The following is a 10,901-nucleotide window of genomic DNA, read 5'->3' as shown; positions in this document are numbered from 1 at the left end:
CTAATCATGATGGAAGTGGAGCTGTTAAAAGTTATAACCATTTTATTTTATTACAGAAAGCACTAGACAAACTGTGTTAGAGGCTGCTACTCCTTCTATCATAATACCTATATGGTAATGAAATAATTATGTCAAGCAATTACTTAAAAAAATATTCTTGCAAATTTTGACTATATGGTTCTAAAAGGCTATCTATATTGAAGACTAAAAATACAGCGCTTACATTTAGTTTGATAAGTTATCTTAAGACTTACAAGACTTACAAGCTTCTGACAGGCTGGAATTTTTCTTTTCCTGTTAAAAAAAAAAAAGGGGCATCCTCTTTGTAGCCACCATTTAAGTACTGGATTGCTGTGATGAGATCTCTCCAAGCCCTCTTGTCTCCAGGGAGTGACTAACTCCAGTGTTTCCTGAGAAGTCAGATTCTCCAATACTTTGGTCATCTTCCTGGCCCTCCTTCAGACCCTGTCCTGTCAGTCCATGTTTGTCTTGAACTGTGGGGACCAGAACTGCACACAGTATTGCAGCTGTAGCCTGATATGTGCTGCATAACTGATTGTGAGAATTTTACAGGTTGGGACGACCATTATCAATGCAAACCTTTATTGTTGTGATAATGTAGACAATTGCTCATTTAAATCAGTGGATTTTAGTAAAGAGCTTTGGGAAGACAGGCTGTGCTTCAAAGGAAACAGTAAACAATGCCATTTGTAGGACACAAAGCCTACGGTTTATATAAAAATTTACTGAGAGAAAATGTCCACAGAATTGAGAGTTGCAGATGTGGATCAAAGCACACCACAAGCAAAATTACCTTGTGAGCAGAAAAGATAGAAAGGAAGAGAATGCTGCTTTGTCCCTTTTGGAGTATGAAGTGTTAAAACCATCAGACTTTCTACACAGAGAGGTCATAAATTACACAGTTGTAACAGTAGCAAAGGGACTGATGTTTTTAGGAGGAAGAGTTATTAGCCATGTTTTTCCTATAACTTCCTATAGAGAAGAAGCTTTCAGTCAAAATAACTATTGCAAATGTGGTTAAAGACACCACAGATAAACTGCTTTTAGAAGACTTATTTTCAAGAAAAGGAAAAAAGAGCTTTAGATATTAACAATGGAGACATACTAAAGCTTCCACAAGATTACAGTATCCAAAATATTAAAGATTGGTAGTAGCATTTTTTTTTTTTTAATACATAATATGTGTCTTTTTCCCCCACTGTTCAGAGACAAACCTTCTGGTCTAAAGAATTCATTACTGTCTTAACCATTTTTAAAGCTTTCAAACCCAGCAACTTTTAAAGCTGCTTTCCTGGTTTTGCTTGCTACTTATTTATTTTCAAGGAAGATGGTAGGGTTGTTTAAACTCTCTGCTTGTCAGTTCCTAATTATAAGCTTTTGCTTTATTAAAATGTTTGCATACATATTCCTCAAAAATTATTATTTTTCCACAAAAAGGACCCTAAATATAAAAATATTGTGTCCGGAGGCTGAAAATTTAGTTTTTGAAAATAACGTTCAAAACATCTGCGAAGAGATACAAGGAAGAGAGAGAGCTTAAAATACTGTATTCTAAAAATTAAAAGACCTTGCCAGTAATGAACACTGACAGTAAACTGAATGATGATTTTGCAGCTGCATTCTCAGCTGTCCATAATTAGAATAAATACTACACATATATAGAACAATAATTATTGAGAATCTGTCCCAACATTGTGCCTCAGCTTCAAATGAACAATATCTATCCTACATGGACTTGCAGGATATGCATTCAGGCATGAATGAAAATTATCAGCATAGAAAAGTGAAAATTAACATCTTAAATCAAGAGTTGCTTCATGATTAACAGTGTTATTAACAGTAAGATTTGGAAAGCTAGGGTATTCCATAAATAATATTTTATTCAAAAATGCCATTTGGTTGCCATTATTCTATGAGCAACAGTTTTCTTCCACTTGGTAACAATGTTGTGTATAACTTTATTTCACTAAGTATGAGAACTACTAACTATGCCCAGAACCTGCTGATAAGTGAGTTAGGTGACCAAACAGATCAGGTAACTGAGTGGTTACCATGGAAAAAAAAGTTAAGGACACAAATGCCAGCTTACAAAAGCCTTGTTCAAAAGACTGTGGAAAAAAATTGTATAGGGCTTGTAGGGCCTAAGAAGACTTCAGAAGGAGCCAGATTCAGAAGTCAGGTTAATATCAGATGCTCCACTTCTTTATTTCAGTGTTAAGTAAATGCTCTGATCCATCTCTTCAACTACTCAGCAAGCTTCAAGTTTTTGTCAGGTTCTGGGACTACTCCATCATCCTTCCCTACCTTCAGTTTGATTGCTGACTAAGGCACAAAGTCAAACACTAAGGCTTCTATTATTCTGGTGCTTGAACAAGTTTCCAGTAACAATCGTTCAGTGGTTTAAACCCTTGCAGCTCACATAGGTGACAGGAAGATCCCACCTAGAGTCAAGAGGATACTGACAACTTAATTCATACCTTTATATCTTCAACCAAATCATCCCGAGCAACATTTATATGTATGCACTTATGTATGTATGACTGCTTACTTACATATTTGACTGCTCAAATTGTTTCACTTCCCAGAACTACTGAGCATAGTTTGTAGTGCCTGAAATGGGCTGTCCACAAAGAAGAGTTTAGTGTTAAATTTTGTGTGACCTTGTGGGCAGATGCAAGCTAGCTTTAATGATATAGATGTGACTGCATTACTATCTGGCACCAACCCTGAACCAATAAGCTCTTCAAGAAGTCTGGAGAGACAAGTTCTGACTTAGAGGATTGCTAATATGGTCCCTGGCTTTTTGACTAGAGTGGCCTTGTGTGCTGTTTACTGAGAAAGCAGACAGCTTGTTCGTGCTGGCCATCCATACATCAAAACAACTCAGATAAGGAAACATGGAATCACAGAATATCCTGAGCTGCAAGGGACCCACAAGGATCACCAAAGTCTGACCCCTGAAAAGGACAACCCCAAGAATCACACCATCTTTGTATAAGAGCATAAAGCAGGTATAATAAAGGACTGGAATATGCTTTTCACAAGACAAAGTGACGAAGGAAATCTCTGCAGAAAATAATCCAGCAAACATTGCTCTAAATGCAGTATTAGATCTTTCTGCATTTTGCATCTTTCTATCTTTCTATAGGAGCCTTCTCCAGCTTCTGACTGCAGAGCCAGAGATTGTGGAGATTTTATCATGAGTCCAGAAATACATGATAAAGTGTGAAATATGGTCCAGAAATATCTAGTGTTCAACTTTGATTTATTTGAAAAAGACTATTTTGAGTTTCCAGGCTCGTGTTGCAAAAAAACCCTGAAAGCAGAGATTGCTGAATCATCTGATATCAGAAGCCAAATTTTATTATTATTTTAATCTTAAGAGTAAAGTCTTTTAGTCACTCAAGCCTGTTTTCAGCATTAGCTCACTCTTTTTCAACAATTATGATTAGTCATATTTGTCCTTCTCTTTTCCATGCTCATTTCTGAAATACTAAAGTGCATATGAATCAAGTTTTCTTTCTTTCCCCTGGAACTGCAAGCATTAGTAATGTATTTTAAAGACACTAACACTGATATTCATTTATAAAGATATTAAATAAGCAGTACCTTAGGGTTTTAAAATAAACACCGGAAAACAAAGTTCCATATGGAGTCATGAATTCACAACAGGTAGATATTAAGGTTTTTATACCAAACACATACATTAAATGTAAATTCTTACATATCTCCATTCCTTGCTATGATTTAAGCTGTAACTGCTTAGGAGACAGAGCACACAGAATACCTGAAGGCTTTTCTGATCCACCAAATTTGAGTCGGCAGTGTGAGAAATGAGATAATGAAAAAAAGACCATACTCCTTTTCTCACAAATTACACTGTTAGTTAAAACATTCTCCCTGGAGGACAGGACTTCTCCCACTTCAGGTCTCATTTTTGCTCCATTTTTCACCATCTTGTAAAAGTTAGCACAAGTTAATTCTTGGGCATTGGGTCAATGGCTTCAGGTAAGCATCTAAAACATCCCTCGGTGAAAAATCAGACTTAATACTGCTGCACTAAATCAGCACACATTCCCATTCCATCAGGGACACTCACCCAGGACTGGCTTCAGCAGGTGGTATAGGCAATGTCTGTCAGGTGTCTGTGGTGTCCAACACAAACATCTGATCTCTGCATCTGGTGAATGAAGCAGACTGAATGCACCATCCTTTCTTGGGACACCACTTAGGAGGGATTTTTTTTTTCTTCCCTGGTAAAAACATTTCAGTGATGCTCTGTAAAAAATAAACTTTTCTCAGCTGTGGAGGAGGCTGAAGAAGTGTTGTCATTGGGTCAATGATTATACAATACTCATTTTCTGGATGCTTGCTTGCTACCTGATTTACAGACAGGTCAAAAATCTCACATAAGACCATTTACCATCAGTGCAAATTTTTACTTTTAAGAAGTTAGTCAGAAAGAGATTAAAAACTTGGTGCCTAGACTATTTTGCAGCAAGCATAAAAATCCTTTTTTCCCCCTGATTGTTGCCAATGCAGCAGCTCTGCAGGAGTTCTCAGGGTTGATAATATTGTTTAGCAAAATCAGTGGAAAAATTCAGTAAAGAAAAAATTGCAGAGACCTGAACTGGCATTCTTACATACAGAGGAGGATTTTTTTTTTGGCTGTCACTCATGCTCTATTCCCAATTATGTTTCTCTGTTTTACTTTCGCACAGACATCTTAAAAGCATAAATGATAGGAGAACTAGTATCTGTTATCAGTACAGAGTTTTGTTCCTTTTTGAATATAAAAACATTAATATATTTTAGTAGCTTCAGGAGATTGACTCAGATCTGTGAACAGCACCATCCAGTTATACAGTTGCAACTGTATTACTATGGAATTTTGTGAAGAAGCTCTCTCTCAAGCTGAAGGAACAAAAACTGGCAATTGGCTTACAAGAGGAAAGTTCAAAAGTGAGTAGGTGAGAAACATGAGAAAGCTAAAACCTAGAAATTCTCTTATGTCCCCAACAGAAGAGAGCACAGAACTGTCCACACCTCAGAGCAGAATATGAAGTGTAGCACCTCAGAGAATCCTGATGACTGCACCCAGATAAAATGTAACATTGTAAGTAATGCACCAACACTCACTTTGCAGGGCTGAAGAAAAAGCATTCAGGGCATTAAAGACTGCTGTTTTTCCTGGAAAAGGTTGTTAAGAACTAAACCAGCAAGCACAGCTGAAAGCAAAGGAAAAGGTACAGAATTTGACAGCTATGACATCAAAACTACCTGTGTACTTGAACATTTGAGGCAAACAGAATTGTATCTGAAAAGCTTAAGTTAGGAGACAGAGTTTTAGCAACAGCTCTCAGGCCATCAGATCACCTGAAACAAGGCAGAATGAAAAAGCGAGTACAGCACAGCATTTAGTGTGCTGTCAGTGCCCAATAACAGATACACTACTTACCGAGCTGTGGTTTTGTTGTCATTGTCTGGCAGCAAGATCATTTGTTTTAATGACCTTCTGCCATCATGTGAAAGCAATAGCTCTTTTGATTGGATGTGTGGTAAAATTAAAGGCTAATTGGTATTCCACTGACAAAATACAGTAGGTGCCTCATTGTGCTGCTGACAAGATCTGATGGATGCTGCTTCAGGTTCAAAGGAAATTAGTTTGATAGGAAAAAAACCTGGCTGTGCCAGGTTTTCAAGTTATCTACTAGTGTTCTATTTCACAAGAGATATTATACCATCCAAATTTAATACATACCAGCTAGAAGAAAACATAATGACAATAATGCTAAATATTATTGTGGCATCTGTCTGATGTATGAGGTTACTTTTGTATCACAGTTTTGAAACAAGCACTCATGAAGCAGCAACATTTAACAAGTGTTGAGGACATCAGTGTAACACTTTATCAAAACAGGTATGTCTTGAGACCAACAGCAGGTCTCCTATAACTAGAAATGTTTCAAGAAGTCCTGAAGAGTAGAGCTGGGCTGTTGAATATTTAGAAGGCCTACATATGCCAAGTAGTTGCAAAGGAGTAGCTTATCTGAAGTGTTGTAAGTGCTACATGCAGTTCTAGAGTTTATCTGGTTAAGTACAATTAGTATAACACACTTTGGACACTATCTGTTCTGCAGAATGTAAACAAGCAGCTGGGCCATGTCCCAAGAGCTACCCGACACACACGCTGCTGTATCTTTCCAGAAGGTGTCAGAGAGAAATACAGCAATACTTTTAATGTATAGATTATGCAGTAAACAACTCTATCTGTGAGCCAGCCTTTGTGTCAGAACAGGTTTACTTCTTACATTGCCTTAATGGCATTCATCAAAGCTTTACTGGTCAGAACTTGAGCTTACATTAAAGACAGGCTTTTAAAGTGGCATGGGAACACTGGATCTGGACTGAAGAATATAAATAATCAGGCTTAGATCTGAGATGCTGAGTAGTCATTACCTTCAGTGATTTCAAAGGCATTTGGACTTGAAAACTTTGATTTTAAACTTAGGATGAGGAAGACAACTTCCCAAATGCATGCCTTCCAATTATCTTCTGTATTCAGCAGAAAACCTGAAACAGAGCAAAAATTGCTCATACATGCTTTTTGTATCTAGGTCTTAACTTCCTTAGCTTTGCAAAGTAACATGAACTCCAAAAATTTATTCCAACAGTACATTAAGCATCTGTGACTTCCATTATTACAATCCATTTTCAAAATACACAAACTAAAGTGGCATCATTTTTCTGTTAGGACAAAGCAAAGCAAAAGAAGCAGGCTGTGTCAAAGGGAAGGGTGGCCAGCCATAATTCCAGCCCTGTGATCAGCCCAAACAAAAGAGCCACAACAGAGGTCATCCTAGTGCAACATCCCTTTTATAGGACACTGCACTCAAAACTGGGGAGAATATGGTGCCACCAGAAACACCATTCTTCATCATTAATTTTCTCATTTCAAGTGAGTGTTGCATGGTTGGCTCAGGTAAAAAAAGTGAGTATTGAAAAGCCCAGTGCTAACCCAGTGAAGTTGGCAGCCCACCTCTGCTGACTGAGCCAGGGCATTTGAGATTCAAGCTTCTATTTACACAATCAAATGTGCAAAATAAAGGAACAAACAAATGAGGAAGCTATTGCTTCTGTGTTTTTTAAATATAACTTTTTCTAACTAAGCAAAAAGTTGCTGATTAAATAATTGCTACCCCTGTGTTCTAGACACACACGAAATGTGCACATTCTATGATGCAGAATCTCTTTGTCAACTTTTAAAAGTAAATAAAAGCTCTAAGCACCAGATTTAATCAGACACTGTAACTATTATATTTCCATGACACAAAGGAAGAGAATCTCCATCCTGGGATACCTTTTAATTATGTAGTAAAGTCTCCTGTGAAGATACATAATAACTTATGCTACTGAAAAGCATGCCATGCATGAAAAATGCTATTACTCTCTTCCTTCAGCATCTTTCAGTCAATAGCACCTACAAGATAAAATCATTGCATATTATTGTACTGTGTACCTTGCCATATAATAAAGTGCATTTTTCTGCAATTCTAAATAGGTTTCTCTGGAGTGTTTTCATCTTTTTTTTTTCTTTACTAATTTTCTTCATATTCTTTTCTAGTATACTTTGCTGCTGCTTACACTCTTTTCCTGAAAAGTCAGCCTTTTCTGCATCTGAGACCTAATGCCACCAAAATACCCAAACAATAATAATTCCTAGAGTTTCCTAAATCTCATTACCCAGTAGAGGCCAGGCTGCTGCTGCCCTGGATCCCACAGCAGTGAGGTTGAGCAGGTTTTCTCAAAAAAGGTGGAGGTGCACAGTATCCAGAGAGCCAGTCACACAGATACACAGCCAAAACACAGCCCTCATGCAATCACCAACAGCACCGGCACCCACATCCTGTTCCCCCATCTGGCTGATTAGGATGAAAGCCTGTGAGCAAGGAATGCATACACGGATATAATACAGATCCCTCCAGCAGCTGCTCTTAGACACTCCATCTGTCTAGTTACTGGCTGCAGGATCTTCTGCCGACTCCAGTTGCTGGCACCTGGACATAAAAGCCCCTGAGGCCCGTAGTTCCACAGGCTGCTGGCTCCCAGACCCACTGGAGCATGTGCACACATGCACACACTGACACACACCCTGTGGCTCTCTCTGGTCTTAGTCAATCTATACCCAGTTTCTGAATCCCTTGGCCTGACACTTGCCTCACATACAGACAGGCTCTTTCACAGCCCCACCCCTAATTCTGTGGGTCCTTCCAACAGCCGGCTTGGATCTCCAGCTTAATGTTCATTAGCAATTAATTACACACACTGAGGCACACACCCACACAATGTGCACGCACTCCAGTCTTTCCAGTTGCTGTCACTTCAGACACACAGACACCGATGACATACGGCCACCTGTCCAGTTGCTGGCACAAACAAGGGCCCCTGCAACTCCTGGTGTCCTCTCCAGCCACTGGCACTTACTTATCCATCCACACAGAACAGACAGACCCTCATTCACAAAGTTACCAATGAACAAGTAACAAGGTTGGAAAAGCAGCAGAGCATTCGAGTTCAACTATTTATCAGCAGCCTTGCAACTGGCTCTTATTGTCTCCTCTTTCCTATCTTCTCATCTTTGTTTCTTCTCAAATTACCTTGATCCTCCTTTTACCCACCTTAGTCCTTCCCCTTATTTTATAATAAGCCTTGCACAATCCCAAGAACCTCTTTCCTGCATCCCATAATGACTTCAGTGTCCCTCTTCAGGGTGATAGGATATCTGTAGTCATCCAGCCAGCTTCTTCCATTTACTTGTCTGGCAAATTTCTCACTTGGTCCCAAGGCTGATCCTTCTCCTTTGGTAGTCCCAGATGCAGATCAGGGCTTTTCCATCGTGCTTACCCAGTGACTGGAGTTTCCCCTCAAGTCACTGCTCCTCTGTGCTCACAGCAATGAGCCTCTGATAACCCCACATACAGCTTATGCCAAGACGCTTTTCTGTGTTATATTGTTACATTATCAAGGACAGCTTAACAGTTTACAAATTATTTTCATTACTGATATTCTATATGCGTTATAAATATATAATTAAAAATAGATATAACAAAATATAATTAAAATTACTGAATAAAACATTATAGCAGACCCAAACTGTAAAGTTTTTGGTTTATAAGTATCTGTGATCATATGTTCAAATCCTCTAGGGAGTTTTTCCACAGACGTCAATAACTGACAGATCAGGCTAAAGGCAAAAGGTGCTCTGCAGGGGGAAATAGGGTAACTTTAATGTTTTATTTCTATTCTTTACTATTTCAATAATTTCAGGGCTTATTCTTCAGAAATTATTTGCAAGCAGGTCATGACTATAGTTAAAATTTGTAAGAAAATGTATGATAGAAGTCAAAGCTCCACCCTGGCAGTTAGCACTTCACTAGACATCTGTGCAGCTAAGCACAGCACACAAAAGGATCCAATGCTCTTGCTGTGAAGCTTCCAGATAATTATTTCTTCAGCTAAAGCCTCTCTGTTTCAGAGACGTCTTCAGAAAAGAATTTGTTGACACGAGAATGAGCAACTAAAGAAAGACAAGGAGCACAGGAGAAGGTAATGGAGATTCTGTACAGCCATACATTCATATATGTTTCTTTACTTAAGATATTACTGTTATGTATTTATGCTAATAAAAAAAAAATCCAAAAAACCAAAACAACACTCCCCTTTAAAGCTCAGCTTGTAGGTTGTGGAAAACCTGTAGCCATTTGGGAGACATAATCAGTAATACTTTTTTTTTTTCCAGACAGAATTCTGAAGATTTTGAAAACCACCACAGAACACAGACGCAAACAAACAAAGGACATTGTTATATTAAAATGTATCTTTTGGCCTTAGAATACAATAACATTAAATATGCAATTGCCAACTTGTTGTTCAGCATAGTACTGAAAAGAGGAACCTATTGGAATAATAACAAGGAATTCCTGATTCAGGGATTTATTTACAATTGTGAAGTGTCGTTAATAGAATAAAAGGATTATTGGAGATTTTAAAGAAAGATATCGGACTTTTGAGTGAGGTTTCAGCTGTCCAGAACTTGTATGGTAACAACTTAGCAGTTTAAAACCAAAGTTTTTAACTTTCACAGTTTTCATTTATTTTATAAAGCATTTAATATCTCCAATCACATAGCTGTTCTCAATAAAAAGTTCAAAGGCAAGGAAATAAAAAACTTTCCAAATCTCAAGAAATTTTTAGGGGTAGAAGCTTAGAAGGACCACAGAAGGGTGGTTCTCATGCTCAGGCTTACTTCCCTATCATCACCTCCATTTAAGTGCATAATGTTGAGGTCACACAACACAGCTAAAGCCGGTGATAAAGCCTTGCTAAGAGACTGGAACTGCACCAACAGCCAGCTCCTTACTGGGTCTCAAGTGGTAAATCTTAAGGCATTTGCACTGGCACACACTCAGCACAGCAATCAAGAAATTTTTGGGCAACACCAATCACATCAGTTAAACGTGGTATTATTTCACAAGCTTTTCCACTTCCATCTCCTCCTTCTTCATTCATTTTCCATACTGAAAAGACTGTCACTTCCTGAAAACAAACAAACAAACAAAAAACCCTCCCCTAAATCCCAGCAAAGATGGTGTTTTCAATTCCAAACATACCCTTCTTGTAACAGGAGACTGGAGATACAGGCTGTAGTTAAAATGCAGTTCCATGATGGACTAAGACAAGCAATCAAGCTGCTTCCTGATTTGCTCTCCACCAACTCTCCAATTAATTCTTCCCATTTGTCCATGGGCTGAGAGATTTTTATACATTCATTAAGCCATCCATAAGGGTCACCAAAACCTTTGTTTTATGTAATCACTACT

The sequence above is a fragment of the Sturnus vulgaris genome, chromosome 1, assembly GCF_052056855.1.
Source record: "Sturnus vulgaris isolate bStuVul1 chromosome 1, bStuVul1.hap1, whole genome shotgun sequence".
Classification (NCBI taxonomy): Eukaryota; Metazoa; Chordata; class Aves; order Passeriformes; family Sturnidae; genus Sturnus; species Sturnus vulgaris.
This window is presented reverse-complemented; position numbering follows the sequence as displayed.